The sequence below is a fragment of the Spea bombifrons genome, chromosome 12, assembly GCF_027358695.1.
Source record: "Spea bombifrons isolate aSpeBom1 chromosome 12, aSpeBom1.2.pri, whole genome shotgun sequence".
NCBI classification, from domain to species: Eukaryota; Metazoa; Chordata; class Amphibia; order Anura; family Pelobatidae; genus Spea; species Spea bombifrons.
In genome coordinates, this window is record NC_071098.1 from 29,482,940 (window position 1) to 29,506,634 (window position 23,695).

Below are 23,695 nucleotides of genomic sequence, written 5' to 3' on the forward strand. Positions count from 1 at the left end.
TTAAAAAAAAACACCATGAAACCTTTCAATCATTTTAAAGTGGTTAGAAGAACAGAGGAACCAATTATAATCATTTCCTGACAACTGAATACAAACATTAGTATTTCGGTACACAAAGGATGATGAAAATATCAATGATCCTTCTTGGAAAAGCCGCAAGAACGCGACCAGTTCCCACAGCGCCTGGCTGGATTCACATAAGACACATTTGTGACAACATTTTAGGGGTGCACCTGGATATCTCGCTACCCAGGTTCTTCAACTTAGAACCTTATGGGAACTTGGATAACGTGAGTTTAAGTTTGAGTTCCAGAGGCGATTCTCCTTTGGGAATCAACATTGGCTCAACTTGGAGACCCCCCTTAAATCCAACTTTAAACAACTTGTAGATACTCATCAACGTGGGATCATCGGTGGAGACTACATTGGGAACTGGAGACCCCCCCTTATATCCAACTTGGAACAACTTGTAGATACTCATCAATGTGGGATCATCGGTGGAGACTACATTGGGAACTGGAGAGCCCCCTTATATCCAACTTGGAACAACTTGTAGATACTCATCAACGTGGGATCATCGGTGGAGACTACATTGGGAACTGGAGAGAGCCCCCTTAAATCCAACTTTAAACAACTTGTAGATACTCATCAACGTGGGATCGATGGAGACTACATTGGGAACTGGAGACCCCCCTTAAATCCAACTTTAAACAACTTGTAGATACTCATCAACGTGGGATCATCGGTGGAGACTACATTGGGAACTGGAGAGCCCCCTTAAATCCAACTTGGAACAACTTCTAGATACTCATCAACGTGGGATCGATGGAGACTACATTGGGAACTGGAGAGCCCCCTTAAGTCCATTCAGAATCTATGTTGTTCAACTCAGAACACTGTAAGTTGACTTTTGGAGAAGTTGAGTTCCACGGGCGATTCTCCTTTGGAATGTTGACTCAGCTTGGAACCACTAGTAGACACTCAACGATGTGGGATCATTGGAAGAGAGGGAGACACAAATATGCTCAAAATGTCTTTCATAATACTTTTTCCAGGTATAGGAATCGGATCTGAGAAATTCATACCCAGCGGCAGCTCATAAATATCACGTTACTTCAGCAACCCTGATCTTGTAGGCAAAATTGAAACAAATCTGTTTAAACTAAAATATTTACGTGTTGATATTCTCCAAATGTTCTAACAAGAATAGAGAGGGTACAAACTCAAATCAAAGTAGTAATGTCCATCTTTAAAGCAGATCTTTAGAGCCTGGTACATAACTGCCATTGGGTATGAATCTCTCCGATCTTATTCTGTACCTGGAAGAAAGATACTATTAGAGACAGTTTGGGCATATCTGGGTCTCCATTGGTGATTTCACATCATTGAGTGTCTACAAGTTGTTACACGTTGAGAATCACCTCTGGAGAGGTCATATCCTGACCCATCCACGTTCTTCCCAATGCTCCTCAGAAATTCTTGAGAACCCCAACTCAGCAGGTGCCAGGAATTCCACGGTGTTCCTCTAATGAGGGTAACATCAATGCCTTCAAGTTACAATAGGACAGGAATGGTTCTGAACGATAGAGAACAGACCTCCTGACTGGTGAGAGTGAGAGAGAAAATAATCAAAGCCTAATACTTATCTGCAAAAAAAAGTTTCAAGATGGCCGATAGGAGCTTCTGGGAAGGACGGCATCTCTAAGGGTGCCTGCTGACGATTCACAAACTATGTACTGTATGTGCATTTTCTATGTAGTATGTCTCTTACGTGTTCCGTTGATAGTATCCTTTCCTCATCTCAGACAAACATCTGGTCGCATGTTATGGATGAGTAACTGCTCGCTCCTGGACAGCTAGACGTGCGTTTCTTATACAATGTAACAATGTGTGGCTCTCATCACGGAGTCTGAGCATCATCTGTCATGAGGGAAATGTAACTTTGTGAAGCGCGGGGGGGGGTCGTTTTCAGTACAATGAGGACTCAGCTCTACAGATTGCAAGCTGAATTCACTAAAATGTGTCCAATGAGATTAAAGGGCCACTGAATCCCTAATTTATTTATGAAATCCATATTTTGAAAGGACTCCAATGCATTTTTTTGCGTGCATATTGGTGCATGAGTTCTAAAGATATTGGAGTTAAAAAAAAAAAAAAAATTAGAATTGCTCCTCCTTCCAGCTGCCTCTACCAAAAACAGGAAGTGTACTTAAGTATGCTTCCTGCACATGCCCAGTAAGAAGCCCTTTCAATTTAATGGGTGTCATGGCAGCTATCATATGTACGCTGGCTGAATGCTACAATGGGATGCCCCTAACCACATTGAATCAATGGGAGTAGCTACAAACGCTCGCTACTTTACATAAAGGCAGATTGGGGAGGAAGAAAACGAGACTGGAATTGAATTTACTAACGCCAGTAAAAGTATTGGCGTATATGCAAAATAGACGCTAATATGCATTTATAATTTAAAAAAATAATACAAATTTTGTCGACTAGACCATTCCTTTAACGTGATTTTTTTCTTAAATTCTACTCATTCTTGTAGTATTTCTTTTTTTTTTTTAAGTCGGCCGCGTATTACATGAATTATAGTCCAGAGCAGCTGCCTCTATTACGTTATCCATAGCTGCGCTGGCTAGACAGGCCGGTAAGACCCTCGCGAAAGAAACGTCCGCGTTATGAATGGTCTCCCAAAGCTTTATGATAGGTAGATACAGCTCCCTAATCCTAGATTGAGACAATAAATCTAAACATTGTTTTTCTTTCCCATGTAAGGCAAAGAGAAGTAAATGATCCCATCCCGTGAGTGCAAAACCGTTTCCGGTGTTTATAAAGCCGTCTGCGTCATATACAGGTTACATTTCAGGCAGAAAAGCTCAATACGTCACGTTCGTTGTACGATACTCGGAATCTGCTCGAGATCTCCGCGTTACGTGAATAAGAACCAAAAAAATAAATAAATAAATAATATTTACTTTTATAATCTAGGGGAACCTCCAACCCAAATATAAATCCTTTTGATAATTGAATTATTTCCCGGTATTACTTTTAACGCACAAATCCATCCTGTGCAAAGAATGTTTGCCTTTACGCCAAACCCCCCTGAACCTTTTCATCGCGTTACCCGTCCTTTGTATAAACCAGAAAGCTCGAGACGTAAAAGAAATATCCAAACAGAATTCCGACCGAGATCAAAACGCAAAACAGGCAAATTATAAAAACTTAAATTTAGAAACATAACAAATTCAAAGCACGAGGGGGTGGGGGGTGGGGGCCATATGTATCCACGTGTGTTACATCGTTTCAATTCTTCATACAGCGTTCCACATCTGGGTTCTGCCAACTCAAAAATTAATGATGTGGCTCCATTTATCCTCCAGGCCAAATTATAAATTAAAATATAAATATAATGTATATAAAATCTATTTTTTTTTTTTACATTTTAGAATGAATTTTTGGGTTATACAGAAGTATATTGGTTTTTTTTTGGTGTAACAGATTATTTATATTTTATATTGGCTTTGCCAACTTTACCTGCTGTTTAGTACAAAACCATTACAAAAGTACAAAGGTTTTTTGTTTTTTTTATGTTGTTTTTAACATAAAAAAAATAAAAAAATAAAAAAAAAATTATATATATATATATATATATATATATATATATATATATATATATATATATATATATATATACACACACACAAACATATAAGAGACTCAATCATGTAAAAAGAAGTAGAATCAGGCCCAGGCTAGCCATCTGGCACACAAGGCAAATGCCCAAAACGTATCACGCGGCTGCGCATACACACAGCTGTCGGCCGCACTCACAGGTATCCACCTTTTGAATTAACGGGTGTCCTGCTGGAATATGCCTACTTATTATGGCGGAGGGAAATCATTCTAGAAGCGTACGTTCTAGAGCCAAGACACTTTCTAGATTCTGGGGTTGTTCTAGAGGAAATCTGACTTTAGGTGCTAAGGTTCTAGAACTATTGGAGCCATTATATGGTCCCCCTATGATAGACTGCTTGCCCTATTGATTGAGGTGACTTTTTTACTTGTAAAGTAATGGCTTTTAGAAAATAGCCCAAAATAAGACCAATGTGGCTTCGGTTGCACGCAAAGTACCGATAATGAGATTCTTCCGTTGCGATAAGACAAAATAAATTGGACGTTTCACGGAGCGGATCTTAAATTATCAGATTACATTGAAAATTAAAATGTCTCGAGAGCTGTCATTGACTCCAATCCTTTAATTTTATTTAACAATTAGTCGGAGAAGGGAAGGACAATTAGTCTGTAGATCCTGGAAATTAAATATCTGACAACGTTGGATTGTATTGATAAATCCTTTAAATGCGTTTTTTTTTCCGAATTGGATTCGGCGCAGGGGCCCCGGGAACAGGAGCTGTCAGGAATCTGAGCGGTAAAGCCGACAGTTTGTCAAATAATTTACGATCAAGGCGGACAGTGGCTGGAGATGTGTCTAGCGGCAACCTCTCCCCAATGTAATTGACGTTTGTTCCTTGTTGATATGAGTTATGACAATAACGTATTAAAAAAAACCTGAAATATTCCCTTTTTAAAGGAGATATTTGAGATAGACTACGGAGTTTGAGGATCCTGGAAGTCGTGATGGGGCTGCTGTGAGGACTAGGACCTAGAATGGCAGGTGTCCACCTATTGCGTTTTGACTTGTGCTTGAAGGACAATGTGTGTTTTGTCCTCAGTTGAAGATGAAAACGTAACGTATCACCCGGGATTATTTAAAAACATAATTTTTTAACGGCAGCTGTAATTTAACAATTGACAATTAATCTCACCCAGAATCAAGTTTTCATTGATTATAAGAAACGGGAACAACAAACCACTCTGTAGATTGACTCAAAGGTTGGTTTTCTACCAGTTTAGCCAATTTTTTGTTGTCCCTAAGCACCCTTTAGGCTTTGGTTCCTGGTCCGTGATGACCATACCTGGTGAACTCCCGATGGCCGGTGCTCCAAAGCTCTCCCTCTTCTTCTCCTTGTAGTCGGGGATAGAGGTTGGAAGAAGATGCAGGAGTCTGCAGAGCTCGTCTCTGGTCTCCCTCCTTGCTCAACCATGAGCTAAAATGAAACATTCTATCATACCGTGCTACTTACTCATCGCGGAGCCTTTAAGCATTATGAATCAACCCGTAGAGTTCCAACGATAGCTGTTACGTGTCGTCTCTGATAAATGTTTAACACTTAATGTTTCAGAGTCTTATTGTATCTGAAATTTTTGATACAATTTTTGATCGGTTTCTGTACGGGTGATAAGCCTGAGGAACGTGTCACGCCTGGGTAAACACAAGTATCTTGGACAAAGAACACTTAATTCAGTTTTTAATTATTTTTTTGTCTTAAACACCAGGTCTTCAGGTTATTGACTGATAAAAGTCTTTTTTTTTGGAGATTGTGGCCTCCTTTGAAGTTCTGAAGGTCTACAAAGGTTGCTCTAAAGTATCCATCAAAAGGTGTCTGCTACTTCTAGGGTTATTTCATCAGAATTAGGACACAGAACTGTTCATTCAGTTTAAAATTACTTTTTTTTTTCCTCTTAAACACCAGAAATCTATGTTTTTTTCCCAAGTAGAAAGTAAGTGGCTACGAAAGTGTCCACACAACCTATAACGAGATACTTAATGTCTTCAGGTTTCTGTCTGATGAAAGTCTATCCTTGGAGAATGTGGCCTTCTTTGAAGTTCTAGAACTCCAAAGGTTGCCCTAAAGCATCCATCATAAGGTTTCTGCTCCCTCCGAGGTAACTTCATCAGACTTTGGCCCGGATACCGGCGTAAATTCACTTCACCAAATAAGGTTTTTCGATCTTCAGAAATGGAAAGAATGGGTCTTGTATCGTTTCCAATTTCTTCGAAGAAGTGGACAAAAAAAAAATGCATTCGCGTGAAAAAAAAAACAGTTTCTCCAGCTTTTTATAGGTCATCGTCACCAAGGCTCTCCAATAATCCGCAGGACGTGTCACGTTCTATGATATAAATCACCTCGCTGAATGAGTCTTCTTGCAGCACACGACGGAAAATATAAACAATGTCCGGTTTAGAAGGAAATAAGGAGAAGGTAAGGCCCCTTCGGCAAAATATGATCGTCAGAGACGGTGAAAGAGATTTATTCGCCAGACAATCTGATGATGTCATATTGGGGAACTCTCTGGATCGTCCAGAAGAATCATTGCCAGCTAAAAGCCTGGCCACCGAAAGCCACCATAATGTGTATACTGTGGGAGCAGTCATAAGAACAGTCTGTTCTCGTGAACCGCATGATAATTCCTCCCCATTTTGTGAAGCAGGCAGCTCAATATGATGACGCGTTTCACTCCACTTCTTTATCTGTGTGTGTTGTGTTGAATTTGGGAGTTTTGCACAGAGATTTTGGCTAGTGCCTCAAAAACATCCTGGACATTAGCTTCATTGTCGGATCTATCCCGGGACTGTTGGCAGCTATGAACTAAGTGGTACAGAAAAAAAAAAGAAAAAACAGAATATTTTTTTTTTGAAATGAGCGGAGAAGCCGGTTCCTGGAAGCCAATAAAAGAGCCTTCCTATGAGTAAGAGATAATTATATTTCACAGGCAGGAACGATAATGGCTGAGCTCAGATTATAGACGGTAAAGAAACGTTTCTGCAATAAACCGGATCATACAGGATCTGATGGGGAATCCATGACGGACGGCGACCACGCAGCCGTGTACGTGTCACTGGCGTGTCGTCAGCTTGGCGTGACCTTTGACAGTGACACAGCATGTCCCTCGGGGAGTGACCTCAATATAATAGCAATTGTATACTCATTGATGCCGTAACACCTTGAGTGCTCTGCAAACCCCTCTGATACTCGTGGCAGAAATTCAATGCCAGTAACATGAATCGCATACAAACCAAGTGCCCCTCTTCTGAAGGCTCAGTCCCACCTTGGGACCCACATAACTCTTGGAATTTGTAGATAGGCCTTTGGTGGTCACAGCTCTATCGGGGCAGACTGGGCCATGGCCCTAGAGGCTGGTATTGGATGAGGCCACCTGGACATCACCAGACCCCGCCTCCACCGAGCCCCTTCTGCCCTATCAAAAGCAGTACTTTTATGGAGCACACTACACATGCTCAGCACTAGATGGCGGTATAGAGAGTCTTCTGCCTACAGGCAATCTTTTAGAGAGAAAAAAATAAAAACTGGGACTCAATAACATTGTTTTCCACATAGTATTAAAGCAGCATTCTTTACAGCAGACTCTGACAGCCCCATCTGGATTTCCCCAAGTTCTGTCCAGACCGGAGCTACTCAGTCGGAGTACGGATCTCCGTCACACAGACGTATTTAACCCTTTAGTCCCCAGATAACTCCTTCTGGCACAATGTAAAGGTACAAATCCATTCACCGGACGATGGCGTATTCTTTGGAATATAAGTGGCACCTGCAACAGCATACTTTTAGCGGAAATATGGTAAAAAGCTAACCAGCCAATGATTTAAGGAATTTTGGAATAAAAGAGGCGAATAGTTTTATTTTTTATCAGCACTTGCCAGCAATGAATGGGTTAAAGGAGTACCCTATTTTTAGAATATAGGAAGCGCCTAAATATAAAACACACCAACTGTGTAAAAATAGAAAAATACTAACCCCCCCCCAAGTATTTAATGGTGCCAGGAATGCAAGACACTTGTCGTGTTTTTTCAATTCAATAAATCAACCATTTTAATTTTTGAACTGGGAAGGACACCAGAAAGCTAAAATAAATCAATAAATAAATGTATGTTACATAAATAAATAATTCTTGAACTAGCGAAAAAACTCTACATCACGTGATATTAACATGCATTCCTCTTACATGCCTAAAAAAATAATAATCTTCCATTAACAAAAAAAATACAATTTCTTGAACCGGCAGGAAAATCCTCATCAAATGATTTAGGAATTATTTCTTGTACCTGCCTTAAAAATGGGAATTGTACATTTTTTCTTTTTACATATTTTTTTTAATCATTTTATGAACTGCCAGGGTAATCCCCTTTAAAATTAGGAAGCATTTCTTCTACCTGCCTTAAAATGGTGAATTGTACATTTTTTCTTTTTACGTATTTAAAAAAAAATAATTATTAACTGCCAGGGAAATCCTTTTATTTTGTTTTAAAATAACCTGCCTTAAAAATATGAATTGTACATTTGTTCTTTTTACATTTTTTTTTTAAATAATTTTATTAGCTGCCAGGGAAATCCTATTAAAATTTTAAAAAATTACCTGCCTTAAAAATATGAATTGTACATTTTTTCTTTTTACATATTTTTATTAACTGTCAAGGAAATCCTCTTCAAATTAGGAAGCATTTCTTGTACCTGCCTTAAAAAAAAAAAGAAAAAAATTAGAAAAGAAAAAAAAAAAAAAAAAGAACCTCAGAGGGTGTGTTTTGGAGAAGTAACCAGCATGCTTCCAGACCCACCCAGGTATTTTGCCCAGTGGCCTGGGTGTCATAACACGGGTGAAATTAGCAAGAGAGAGGGAGGAGGTGTGACCTACAGACACGTCATCAGGAAAAAAAAAAACATTTTTTTTTTTTTTTTTTTTTTTTTTTAGTGTGTGTGTAGTGCATACTTCGCCTCCTGCTGGAAAACTCACCTCTTCTTAAGAAGAAAAAAAAGAAAACAAGGAGAAGCTGGATCAGATCCTTGTAATTATAAGAGAGACTAATCCATGGAGCAGGGGAGGGTGGGGTGATCTGGTCCCAGAATTTACCAAGGTGAATATCTGGCTGCCCCCATCTGCCTCCTCTTACTCTCTCCGGGGGGAAGCCAGTGGAAGGAGCCTCACAATCTACAGCTGCAAGAATGCCTTTTCTGTCCCTGCCCTGGAGACAGCTTCTCTCTGCTGGGTTTGGGAGCAAGGTATCCTGAGAGAGAGAGAGAGAAAAAGAAACCCAAAAGAATCCAGAATAAGTAAAAAGTTCAGGAGCCCAGGCGGTCGCCAGCAGGAGCGAGGTGGCTGCAACATTGTAACAATTTATTCTGCGAAGCTGTGATACTTCTGGAGATAAAGCTTCTCATTTGGAAACTGTCTCCTCTGGTCACATGTGTGCCTGGAAGTCAGGAGAAGTCTCTGCTGGAAGAAGGTAAGTACAGTTTTTTACCCTGTAAGGGGTTTTTTTTTCCATTTTTTGTGTTTATTTGATGAATTCTTGCCCTGGTGCACTTAGCTTACATTAGCACTGAACAGTTTTTGCCAGTTTTTGGTCTCGTTAAAAATTTTTTTTTAAATTATTTATATATATATATATATATATATATATATATATATATATATATATATATAAATATAATATTTTAATATATTTTTTGTGCTGTGGACTACCACCCCCATAATGCTTATCCAGCCACTGGCTTAGTGCATGAGTATAACAGGAGAAATAGTCTATAGGGTTCTCGCTTTACTCCTTAGCAATCCGTACAGTCATGTTAGCCCGGAGCTGTAATATTGTTGTTTAATATCTCATTTTAGAGTGCAAGCTCTTTGGTCTAGAGTCTAGACACTGTTAAAGCCGAATCCACCTGATTGCAATTTATTAGCAGCCGCTCGGCGCGGGATAATGAAAGCTTAAATATCTCTCGGATACAAAGTATAAACCGCCTGTCTTGTTTGTGTAAATATTGCTTTAAATGTAACATTTTAATAGCGGAATTCTGTGCCGTAAGCAGCTGCTTACGTCGGGATATAGAATTGCCCTATATAAATTATATCCTATATAAATTTCACCTGCGCCCCCCCCCTGGAGACGCACGTGTGTTTAGTATAAATGTCCAAATTAGAGCAAAGTATTCTGACGTGTAATCAGCACGGCCGCCGGGCACGATCCGCTTAACGATGCGCGCAGGAAGGAAGTGGCGTTCTGTCCGAGAACGTTATGTGTGAGAATGAAAGAGATTTATTTGTTGTCTGCAGGAAGATCGGCTTCTAGCTCGTAAAGCGGTTGCGTTCGCCGTAAATCCCTCGGCGTGTTCGGCGGTGTGTAACTGTGTTATGTAAACAGGATTGTGACTGGGGTTAAACGAGGAGAGAAACGGTAAAAAAAATGACATTATGGATTTAGCGGGAGAAAGGATGAGGCGTGCGCGGAATCTGCCAAACAACGGCGTCACTTCCTTGCGAAAAACAACCATTAAAAAAAAACACTAAAAAGATATGTTTTGGGTCCTAAAAGCGAAAGCGAGAGGCGAGCCGGCGGAAGGACGAGGAGCATCATCGGCTCCCGTTCTCCAAGTCGCTGACCTCGTTGACAGCTAGAAAAACCAAGATAAATGTGTGTTTTAGGCCGGTGCCCCCGCTGCCGCATCGCGCATGTGCCGTCTCCAAAGACGTTCCAGCCACTGGGCTCGTCGGGTGATGTTGGACTTTTGGGACGGATGATGGTTTTTCCTCTAAATGTGATTTAGAAAGAGAACGGGGTAGAATGACGGTTCTTCCTTCTAGATTGTAAGCTCCTTTGAGCAGGGACCCCCTCCTTACCTTTATGTTTCCATAAATCCAAGAACGCTATGGAATATGATGGCGCTATATGAGTAAATAAATAATAATAAACGTCCTTTACAATAATGGTTCCTCCTCCTTTTAGATTGTAAGCTCCTTTGGGCACGGCCCTCCAATTCTTTTGTTTCTGCGAGTCCAAATGATCATGTAATGCGCTACTTGTTTACTCGTTGTACAGCGCCGCGGAATATGCTGGTGCTAGTCAAGTTTAGATAGAAAGAAACCCGGGTAGAGTGATGGTTCCTTATTCTAGATTGTAAGCTCCTTTGGGCAGGGACCCTCTTACCTTTTTCTGTTTCTGTGTATTATGCGATGCTCTCAGGGGCGTAACTAGACCCCTCAGGGCCCGGGTGCGAGAATCTGTTAAGGGCCCCCCACCCCCCCAAAAAAACATGATTTTTACCCAACAATTTTTTTTCAACAAATTCAATTTACATATTGAATCATTTCTGTAAAAAATCAAAGAAAAAGGGGCGCATGTTCAAAGGGCATAATCAAAGAAAAAGGGGCGCATGTACATAGGGCCCTTTTTGTACATGCGCCCCTTTTTCTTTGAATACATAAATAATCTTTCCACCAAAACAGCCTGACTGTGGCATTTTTGCCACCAAAACAGCCCGCCTGTGGCATCTTTGCCACCAAAACACCCCGCCTGTGGCATCTTTGGCCCCATAACAGCCCGCCTGTGGCATCTTTGGCCCCATAACAGCCCTCCTGTGGCATCTTTGGCCCCATAACAGCCCGCCTGTGGCATCTTTGCCACCATAACAGCCCTCCTGTGGCATCTTTGCCACCATAACAGCCCTCCTGTGGCATCTTTGGCCCCATAACAGCCCGCCTGTGGCATCTTTGGCCCCATAACAGCCCGCCTGTGGCATCTTTGCCACCATAACAGCCCTCCTGTGGCATTTTTGGCCCCAAAACAGCCCTCCTGTGGCATCTTTCCACCAAAACAGCCTGACTGTGGTATCTTTGCCCCCCCCTTACACATCCATGCTATCTCTCACACACACACACACACATATATATTAATTCACAAATATTTACTCACTAATTCACAGATAATCCATTCAATCATTCAGATATTCATACATTGATACTCATTAATTCCCTCATTCAGATACTCATTTACATATACTCATTCACAAACATTCATTCACTCACTCACTCACTCCTTCACAGATATTTATTAATTCTCTCACTCAATCTCAAATACTCCTTCATGCAGCCTCCCCTTACCTGAACAACCGAAGATGTAAAAAGTATGTGCCGCTCGGCGCTCGCAGACCAACTTGTTCAGTGCATAGGGGGAAGCAGATGCGCAGCAGGGTCATGTGACGTACGTTACGTACGTCACGTGACTGTTGGATTCCTGCGTCCCCCGGCATCCTCGTCTGCCGGTAAGTAGCGGCCCCCCGCGGAATTAATCGTGGGGGTTGCCCGGGCCCCCTAGAGTGGCGGGCCCGGTAGCAGCTGCTGCAGGGTTAAGGGGCAAGTGCCCCTTTTGCCCTGAGTTATAGACGGCCGTAGAGGCCGCATAGGCCCAGTCAGTCCGGTCCTGACTGGGCCTATGCGGCCTCTACGGCCGTCTATAACTCATAGACCTTGGGGCCCCTTGCCGCCGGGGCCCGATTTCGGGCGGCCCCTTGGCTTGGGCCCCCCTGCCACCGGGGCCCGGTCGCAGTCGCGACCCCTGCGACCCCGGTAGTTCCGCCACTGGATGCTCTACTTGTTTACCCGTTGTACAGCGCTGCGGATTATGACGGCGCCATACACGCAACGGAATCTAGTTTTGGTTTTCTCCGTATCGAGTCGTGTTTTCCGGTTTTCCTATTTTCGGTGGTTTTTGCCGTGAAATCTTGAGTAAAAGGCGCAGCTGCTACGCGATAAAAGGACACATGGGTGATAATATGCGGATGATATGCAAAAAATGCCGTTACTGGAATGCATGAAAATGGGACTTACAGCTTAGAAATTCATTCACAAAACCGGATGCGTCCGCGGAAAGCGCCCCTTATAAATAAACAATCATTTCAAGGCACCCAAAAATGTGTAATATTGCGATAATTAAGTTTTGTTGGTAAAATATATTAAATTTTTTATTTTTTTATAATTTTTTTTTATTATTATTATTATTATTTTTTTTTTTAGGCGATTTAGTTCTGGTTTTTCGTAAATTTTATTAAGGAGAGGATAAACCTATGGATTTTGGGTTAAATGATCTACATCCGTACCGTTTTTCAGTTTAAAAAAGAGCGAGTCTGGCATCCGTTTATCCTCCGCGCTAAATGAAACGCTGTTTTCTGTTGGATTTTTATTTTTTTATTATTTTTTTTTCCCCCTTCCTTTTAAGATTTTCCTGCAGATTGGAAACGTTAAACGTGGTGGGCAGATGGAGTTTGCGTTTTTTTGCTTTTCCAAGCTTTAATCAGACTTCACAGAAATACTACTTTTTTATGGTTTTTATACTTGGATTTTCTGGTTTTTATTGTTTTTTTTTTCCTTTTAACAACAATGAGATTTTTTTTTTTGTATTTTTTTTTTAAAAGCTTAGCCCATGTCCTAATTCCCCCCCTGGGTATTCAGGTTGGTGAATAAAAAGTTTTATTTAAAGCAGTATAAATTTCCGCGTAGAAGGAGAGAACGCTGAGACTTTTACGATCCCCCAAAAATGGAGCCTTTACGATATTTTCGTTATTATCCAATTTGAAACAAACGCTGCGACGAGTTCCCAAGTGATATACAATTTGTACGCGTTACGGGATACTTTTGGTAAACGCAGGACCCGGGGGGCCACATGTGACGGAGCTCGGTGATCAGGGGTATCGGGGTCACAGCTGGGAGGCAAAGATGGGGGGGGGACATTTAATAAAGTACAGGAGGGGAGATTATTTAAAGATTATTTAAAGGAGGGGACATATTACAGCCAGGGACCGGAATCTAACGCTAGAGGGTCAGAGGCTGAGATGGAATGGAATGAAGTTCTACTTTACTGAGAAGGTGGTAGACAGGTGGAGCAGCCTCCCAGCAGAGGTGGTAGAGGGTAATACAGTGAGGGTATTAAACATGCATGGGATAGACATACGGCTCCTGAATCCAAGACGAGACCAACGACTGATTAAGGTTTGAGTCTTTACAGCAGGAGAAACGGGGGCCGAATGGGGGGCCGATCTGCCGGCAGAGTTTGTTTCTCTAAATGAGGCTGCGTATGTTAAGAATTAAGGCGGTGAGGTTGGGCTGGAAAAAAGGTGGTCTCTACGGAGCTGGAATAAAGATACTTATTTGAGGTGGAAACGTCCATTTATCTTCTGTTCTTAGAGGAAAGCACGTGATAACGGTAATTATACCCCGCGCTGCCAGCTACCCCGGTGATCAGGGCTTTAGGTTTCGGAGCGTCCCCTCTTGCTGTCGGGAAATTGAAAAGAAAGGTGTTTTGCCCCGGTTTTGGTTATTGATCGGCCGCTCGGTGGGATTTCCCCCCTCTGTGGCGCCTTCGTGAAGCTGGCTTCGTACGAAACAAGTTCTGCCCGATGTATGGATCAAACGGCGAAGGTCTGATAAAAACCAACCACGCGGGGTTCAGCGTAAATGGATAAAAACTTTGGGTCTCCAGACAGACCCAGGGGTCTATGGAGTACCGCGCTCCTGATCTGAAACACAACTCCCATAAACCTCATCCGTCGGGTAATATACGGCATGCATGTCAATGGTGGTCTTCTTCTCCAGCTTGACTCAACCCCAGTAGAACCTCACATGGTTGTAGAACTGCGTCTTTGCCGGCTAGGCACCATGGGTGTTGTAGCCTGGGAACCGCAGGTCATATACCCCTCATATAGACCACCTCACCCCCCCCATATCATCGGTGTAAGCCAAAAAAAACCCTCTATACGCAGCAAATGAGACGAATTCTCCTTAAGGAATGACGAGCTGTCAGCACCGAGCGACAGGAGCTGCTGTCAATCATGTCTGATAATTACTGGAGCGGGGTGACATACCAGCAGGGTTTGATTGACATCCCACCCCTAATGTACTTAAAATCCTCCCGCCCCCCCAATGATCTTGTTACAGAGATCTTTCTATAGGCACTGAGATTCCTTTTGATCTTTTTCCTTGCCATACCTTACGCCCGCGACACCCCCGGCCAGCGCGTCTACGGACTGACCCATCGCAGCACTCCGGAATTCTGAAACGTCTTAATAATAAAAATAAAAATGTAGTGCTTACCCCGGGATATCCAACAAGCTGCCATATTGAACCCCCCCTCCCCCATTTCTCAAACTGTTTTTATATGTAGGGTAGGTTTAAATACGGCAAAACTTCCACACTATCAGAAACTAATATTTTTTTGTACGGCTGACCTGCTGGAGACTGTTTGGGAAACTAAAAGCCTCCTTTAAAAAAAAAATTGTATCAAAGCACCAGGAGTGCCCTTTTATGCAAATTTTGTTGAGGGATTTCATTTGCATATGAGGTCCTGCAACAATTCTTTACGTGCCCCCCCAGCCAATCCCCAAAACAGGTAGAGTTAAAATTCTGATCGGCGACCAAACGATGCACAGTACAGAATATACAAATGGTAGCCCCCTGTCTGCCAGAACGAGGAACTGCAAGTACCTGATCCCCATAATATATACACCCGGGATATACCGGATCCTCGCTGATCTTTCACATAACGTTTAGTTAAAGATGCCATTATTCCTGCAGAAAAACCTATTTAACCATGACATATTTTGCTATATTCATGATTTTTTGTTGGGAGTGCTTAATTGTCATGTGACACTAAAGCAGTCCCTCATAGGTTGTTTCCATACCAGCAGAAATAAGCCTGTGCTATAAACCTTCAGAGTTAAATGACAGATCTGCAAGGATTTCTTTTCTCGCCATACTAGAGAATGTGGTTAATGTTTTGTTGAAATTTGACTTTATAGAGAGGCTGGTTAGTAAACGGACAGCTTCCCAGCAGAGGTGGTAGAGGGTAATCCAGCGAGGGTATTAAACATGCATGGGATAGACATACGGCTCCTTAATCAAGACGAGACCAACGACTGATTAAGGTTTGAGTCTTTACAGCAGGGGAAACGGGCGACTAGACAGGGGCCGAATGGGGGCCAGGTTCTAAGGGCAATAGCAACTTTTTATCCTTAATCAGCCATGGCTAGGGGCCAATTCTGATTACCATAAGCAGCTGTTATACAGAGACAAACGGCCGCGCCGATCAAACCCCCTTCACAGGGCGTAAACGAAGATATTGGATTCTATCAAACAAACCGCTCCGACCCAGCGGGGCAAAATCACCTAAACGGAGAGGTAACACTAGAGGGGCTTTATCTATAGATTGTGTTGCTGAAAGGCTTGTAATGAAGGCGCTGTCACCCGATCTCCCTTTAAATATTTGTATTTTTTTTGTCGGCTTTGCTCTGATTTATTTTTTTTTAAAAGCAGATCTCAGAAATCCAGAACATCAAAGAGAGGAGAGAGCGCCGCGTCTGTTCCCCGTCTCCTCTGCTACATCGTATGTTCGTCTTGTCTTTGTGTCTTTCTTGTCCCCGCTCCTCTTGTTTGAATAGAAATCGGGAAACCGATCCCCTCCTCCTGTTCGACTTATTAAGTTTTCATGTGAAAGATGAAACTCCCTCTTTTTGTGTATTTTTTTTTTTTTGCTCTTCTGCGATTGTGGGATAGGAGAACGAGCGAGAGAAAGAATAAGATAAGACAAGGGGAGGAAAAAAAAAACTCTATTCATCCTAAAACCTTGGTTTGGTGTCGGGATGACAGCCTGCGGGTAGAGGGCCGAAGACGTATCTGCGTGGTTTATCCGTACGTGACCCATACGGTCTTATCGTCTGCCTCTTTTTATTTAAGGATCCGTGGCGTCTCTCCGCTTGCTTTTGGTGCAATTCAAAAAACTATAAGAAAAACTGGGGGGGGATTTAGAATTTAGTGAAAAGGACAACTCGACTTTGACGTTGGGTGGGATGCATCCTCAAAGGACCTTCAGGTCAAAGGACACAACTCAAGACCTCCTACAGACCAGGAAAGTCAACGGTCAAGGTGTGTGGTATGAATGCGGATGGAATGTCGGTTCTTGGAGGTTCTTCAGGTTTTGGGACGGTTTCCCATGAACTTTGTGTTTTTAATGTGTAGCGGTGGCAAAATGGTCAATTCTGGAGGCTGTAGAGATGTTATTTTTTTTGGAGGGGATTGTTTTATGGGGTGGGGGGTCTTCTGGATCTCCCATAACTTATGATTTGAGATGGAATTACATGGTTCTGTTGAGCACATAGCGCAGCGCTGCTGACACTGGAGGAGCCGTGGACTATCTCAGAATTAGGGTTTCTGGAATATTGGGCGTGTTTTGGGGTTAGTGAGACCGGTATTGTTTTATAAATCCAGAAAAGAAGCTCTTCAAAAGCAGTTCCTCCGGCCGTTAATTATATCTCCTTTGTTAATGTTCTCAACGTTCTGATGAACGATGTTGAAGATCCAGTGGCCACCTGTTTTTGGACAGCTCTCGGTTTCTGAGTTACCGCTTTGAGATTCCTTTTTTTCCCCCTCTTTGTCTCTCTTTTTTGTGTTGGTAACATTTTATTTTCTTTGGAAATGCAAAGCAGCTGTAAGGAGATGAGGGCGAAATTGGGATGGAAGTCTCTGAGGGGATTGGGTTTCTCAGACTCTGTGTGCCCGTTTCCCGAGCTAAAGGAACCCAAAGGAAGCCGGGGCATCGCAGGCGCCGGATTTCAGCAGAGATCCCAGGAGCGGGTGCCAAGTTTGTGCAATCCAAAGCCTCCCTTTATCTTTCGGTTTTAACTGATTTGCGGCCAGGTTACAGCAATGAATTCCGCGCGTCCCCCCGTTCTGAGAAAGGAGGGATCTCTGGGTGAATTGAACGGCAGGGAATCTGATCTCGGACAATAGCGGCATTAACCAGCGCGCAACGTGGAATCGCGATCCTCCTCGGAACTGATAAACTGGGCTTCGTCGTCCGCAGATGAGTTGACGGGTCTTCTAGAGAATACATTGTATCCGCCAAACCCACCATCGAATATATAACATCTAAGATGTTCCTTTCTCTTTGGACGGTGGGATAACTTAGTAAACTTAGGGAGATGTTCTGAACGTCCGGAGGTGACCTTAGACGTAATGTGGACGTTTCGTAACAATCGTACAGATCAAATATGTTTTTATTGATGTAATGTTTGCTTGTCGCTTAGCAGAAGTAAACCGGCAGCAGGTGTTTGTCTCGTTCGGGTAGCTCTCCGTGTGTTTTGGGTTTACACCTGGCGTTGTGGTCATCGAGACATGGCTGAGTTTCGTGAGAGCTGATGTTCTACAAAAAGCTGAGGAGCTACATGTTGGCTTCCCAAGGCCCATGCTGGCTCATCCGTGAGCCCAAAGTAAGTATCTGCCGGGGTGGGGGGGGGTAACAAGCTTCAGGGTCACTTTTTTATGGCTTTAGGAGAGATGGTGGCTCTCTGGGTTGAGGAGAACATCAGAAGCCTCTTTGGTTGGACGTACTTCTGGTCTCTCCCAAAAAAGATGATTTTTTTTGGTTTGTTATTGGATCATTCGGATACTTTTTGTAGAGAAGTTAGAATTAGACATGGAAACGTCTCTCCGGTTCATCGCTTCCACGCGCCGGTGAACTTCTCTCTGGCAACGAAACCATTCGTGTTTGGTTTGCTGCTAAATCATTGTAGGTTTATACAAAGTGAAATTGTTTGTGAATGGTACACATCTTTTCACATGTGAGATGAATTAAACCGCGCTCCTCGTACATCATCGTTCTTTGTATACGTTAACCCCTTAATGCTCTCCCCCGTCATCACAAAACCAGTGGACTTTAAAGGTGCCGTTCCACTTACACAAAACACTCTTTAGCATGTTAAGCAAAATAAATAGAAGTAGCTCTATTATTTTATTCTAAACACTATGAGACACTATTTAAGTTTCTACGGCAACAGCCTATCGATGTGCATTCTTTTGTGTCACATGATTAATAAATGTTCCCGGCAAACGTTATGAATGAAACAAAGTTTTCTTTTTTAAGCACTCACAGCTACCCGCTGGTTCGGGGGGGGGAGGGCGACCAATAGCATCTTTTCTAGGTCCCATGGTCACCAATCACATCGATCATGTATGTTGAGGTCACTCAACTTGGCCTCCATTCGGCTTTAGCGTAAAGGGTTAATCAACTAAACCTTCAGGTAGGCAATGTGTTTAGCGTATATATATATATATATATAAATATAATATAAATTCCGGTACAAATACTTAAATAATGTGTCAGTCAAGATGTCCTGTTGGTTTCCATGGTGACTACTCCACTTTAGGAACTTTGCTCCAAAGACAGATGATTGACAAATAATTATTTTTGGTTTTCACTTACAGTAACACCCAATTTCCAGTTTATTTATTTATTTTTTTGACCGTGTGCTGAGTTGTAGATTTCTGATAAATGTTGAGGGGAGGTGGACGTTTTGTTGAGAGCCGGCACCTGTTACGCGTCACGCTCGCTCTTTATAACATATTCTCGTATATAACACGCGGTGCAATAATGTAAAGGTGTTCGCTACATGATCCATCCCACCCCCTGTTTGATGTGTTTCATTACGTGAGCTAATATGTTATATGTTAACAAAGGCATATTTATTTACAAGCATGGTGGGTCCTAGGCATGATACGTATTGTACAGCGCTACGGCATATGATGGCACTATATAAAACAATAAAATATATATACCTTTGGAAAACTCCATTTTTCATAGCTTTTTGGTGAAGCGTGAGAAAAAAGGTGGATTCCGTAGGGGGATCTCGGCTGATACTGTATCCTGATTGAAATATACGGCAGGTATGTAACTAATACTCCTAGGTCTCCTAAGGGTTAAGCCTCAGAATGCCTTTGTTGTCGGAGGCGAGTGTTTAAAAGCCCCGTGGCAGCCGGTTATTACCAGGATGATATCAGACATCTGCTATAGGCATTCATCTATACATCCAAACACGCGGTGCCAGCGAGGTCCTGCCGCGGACTCCATAAACTCCGAGGTTTTGTCTATTTTCCTTGTGTAATGAGGTGTGAGGTGGGAATGGCGGCGGGGGCTTCTCTTGTTTACCCGACCCACGTGCCTACAGGTTTTTTTTTTTAATACACTCCAGTAGGGTGCTGTTGTGACCTGTAGCTCCAACAGAGAAATCTACTTCCAAAAACCCCCCCCCCATGATGTGCGATTTGCCATCGCGTCGCGCAGCTGTGCTTTTGGGGAACGGGAGAAACATCTGGCGAGCAGCTGGCCGGGGCCCGGAAGAAACAGGTTACAGATATAAGATCTACATGCGTGTGGACGATAGGAGGGAGGAAGGTGGTCGAGGTGCACTTGTGTACGAATTCCAAGTCTGTTACTGTATGGAAGTGATTTATGGCGCGATAAAGACCCCTGCCGTTGGCTGCCTTAGTGTGGAGGACTTCTCCTACGGATCTTGGGTCTAGTCCTACTAATCGTATTTCTAGCGAGGTGTCGTGAAACCGCGTTGGACCGTTTTTGTAGATGAACCACGTCAACATGGTGGGATCTTCTTCACAAATTGGTTGAATACTTTGTATTATTATTATTATTAATAATAATAATAGTAATATCACCCTTATTAAGAATATTTTTTCCAGTTTTTTTCCCTATGATATAATATAATATTTTTGTTCTCGCTCTGTTATCTGATCCCCAATCTACTAAACAAACACCCCGACTCCTTCTCATACTGCCTGTGGGGGAAAAAATAGAATGACTCAGTCTTATTCACCCAGCCAGACACTCTGACTTCATTAGCATCGCCATAAAGCATGAGCTCAGTGTGGGGTTTGAGCCGGGAAAGTCACCCAAAATATCACATGACTGACAGCACGGGCGGCTCTAGGTCTGCAGATAAAGGGAGTTTATTGGAACAAAATGGGATAAAACCAGGATTTTGTCAACACCGATATTACTTTATATAGCACTGGAGCACTGGAGGGAGTATCTTACTGTATATAAAAAAAAGATAATGCATAATAATAATAATAAAAATAATAATACAGTGCTGGGGGGTTATTGTTGCATACAGCACTGGTAGGGTTGTTGCTGTCTTTGGTGCATAGTCATTATCAATGAGACCGGCTGTTCTGCGAGGACCGGTCTCTCAGCTCTGATGATGACCCGTTTGAGCTATAAACAATGCTTCGTTAACCCTTGATTAATCAGGGAGTTTCACGTATGTACGTCTCAAACCTTTTAACCAAGGAATAGGAGGTATTCCTAATGGGGAAAGGAGATAACCGTTTTAGCATTATTCACGTAAATCGTAATGCAAGCACACCACTATTTTTTTTCTATTTGGTCATCAAAAGGTGAATTATAAAAAAATAAAAAAATGAATGTCCCGATCGACTTTTCTACTTATCGCGTCCTGACCTCCTAAAAATCAGTAACGCCTTGGAGGTTCCAGATAAACTTCTCATGCTGATTAGGTCTGATGGTCCGAAAGTGGAAAATAAATCTATAAATCCAAAGTCTGGATCTCTGCCCTTTCCTATCGACTGCAGCGACTTCTCTTTTTTCTTTTGGCTTCAGAACCTTTTTAGAACGTGTTGTCAGAATTCCAGATTCCTGAGCTGCCTTAACAGATATTTTTGTGAATCAGAGCGAAATAGTGAAATGTGTTCAGCATGATGGAATGTAACACTACCGGAGCTCCGGTGTTTCATGTGCTAAAGGAATTTAATCCTGCATGGTAGTAAAATTATATATATTTTTTAAAGTGTGTCATTTTTATTTTAATATTATAAAAAAAAAACTAACTGCTCTATATTTGACCCGTCCTCGAAGGATATGTCAGGGTGTCCATGAGAACCTTCTTCTGACTATTTTACAGAAAGCTAATGCATAATACCCAAATGCCCCATTTAGGAGTACAGTCTCTTTCTTTATCTCCCCCCCCCCAGGATTCTGCTGTCTAAAGTCCGGAGTTCAGCAGGAGGAGATCCCCGATAAAACCTTTTTTTGTATAATTCCCCCTTTTTATCAAGCAGTGGGAGTGAACATCTCATCGTTCTTTGTCCCTCTTTTTGTTGAGTAAGTGCCTCGTCACTCCACATCGGCCTCATTTTTCCTTCTTATGACTTATCTCCTGCTTGTCGTCTGGCTCCTGTAACCACCATGACCTCCTCTCTCTCATCGCTTTCCTCCCGTTGTTTATTTGTAACATTTGTTACTTCATGTCCGTGTATTTCTCGGCCGGACAGCCTTGTCCTCGTATCCTTTGTGCATTCCGTCTTCCAGCTTGTTGGTCTGTTATGCTGGAATATCTTGGACACTAAAATTCGGTGTAATCCGAGGTCTATTAACTATGGGGAGAGTTTGCTTTCTCCCTTTCTTCGCTATTCATCATGAAGGTCCACCACTGGCCGGTTCCTCCAGCTAGAAGGTCTGAGTTGGACACATAATGTACAGAGACTTTGATGAAATACCACTGATATAACTATACATTATACAGGGCCGGCCAAGCCCTTCCTGTGATCACTGGGGTTGGACATTCATAATGTATAGTGAATTTAAGGAGCTGAAACACAACTCTCCTTTTAGTGGACTCTGTTGATGGCTCACTTTCTAATTTCTTTAAAACTAATTGTTCAAATTCAAAACAGGTTCTATCATCAGTGGGCAGTCTAGAAAAAGGATGAGGGAGAAAAAAACTCCAGAAAATTATCTTTCTCTTTTTTCCCTTTCTCCTTTTTTTCCATTAACTTTCTTTCTCTTTCTTTCTTTGTCCCTGTTATAATTGTTAATACAGCACCATCACATTCTGCAGCACATTTTTCTTTCCTTCATTCTCTTCCTTTTTTCTTTCCTTCATTCTCTTGCTTTTTTCTTTCTATTATTAGTTATAGATTTATATAGCGTCGGCAAATTCTGCAGCACTTCTCTTTCCTTCTCACTTTCTTTTTTCCTTTTTTTTTATTGATGCAGCATCATCAAATTCTGCAGCACTTTTCTCTCTTTCCTTCCTTCATTCTCTTGCTTTGTTCTTTCTATTATTCATATATTTATATAGCATCATCAAATTATTCAGCGCTCTTCTTTCTTTCTTCTTTCTTCTTTCTTTCTTCATGATGTATAAATCTATAAATGAAATTCTGCAGTGCTTTTCTCTCTTTCCTTCCTTCATTCTCTTGCTTTGTTCTTTGCTATTATTCATATATTTATATAGTATCATCACATTATTCAGCACTTTTCTTCTTTCTTTCTTCTTTTTCTTCTTTCTTTCTTTCTTCTCGATGTATAAATCTATAAACGAAATTCTGCAGCGCTTTTCTCTCTTTTCTTTCTCTTCCCATTCATTTCATTCTTACACCATCCCTAACGTCCTCCGTGTGTTCAAAGCTAACCATTGACTTCCAATATGGTAAGGTGGCCTTAACCCCATAGTGACATCTTAAAGGCACATATGCAGAATGTCCCGCGAGGGTATGATTGGCCCCTGGAATTTTCCGTAATGCGCGATACTCGCCCTGCAGTGTGAGCAGGTTCTGGCCTGTCTCGTGTTAAGCTTCACATACCGTGTATTTGAGGAGTAGGACGCCCACCCATCCTTCCCATAGCCTTAAGCACCGAGAGGGGTCCTAAATTATCTGCAACAGATCTGTATATTTAACCCTTTTATTGTATTTTACTTCTGTTACGAGAATATTGGGCTTTTATCAGATTATAATGTTTACCGTTTAAGTGCTTTAAGGTCCCGCTGATGGGTGAGAGAGGCGTACGAACGGGAGCTTTATATATGTAATGTATATTATATATATATAATGGAATTTATTTGGTCTACAAAATGAAATCAGGATTTTTGGCTTCTTTGGATTTGAGTAAATTCTTGTGGCTGGTGAATAATACATCATCTAAAGAGGCATAATAGACTTGCTGAGTTTGGTTAAAATTTGTTAAATTTAAGAATTAAATATGTATTGAAAAAAAAATGGTTTTTTTAATAGGACTGCGCTCTTTATGCATTAAACCCCTAATGGCCCCTTTTTTCCCCCTCCCTTGATGCCCCTCTTTTTTTTCCTCCCCTGATGCCCCTCTTTCCCCCCCCCCCCTTGATGCCCCTCTTTTTTTCCT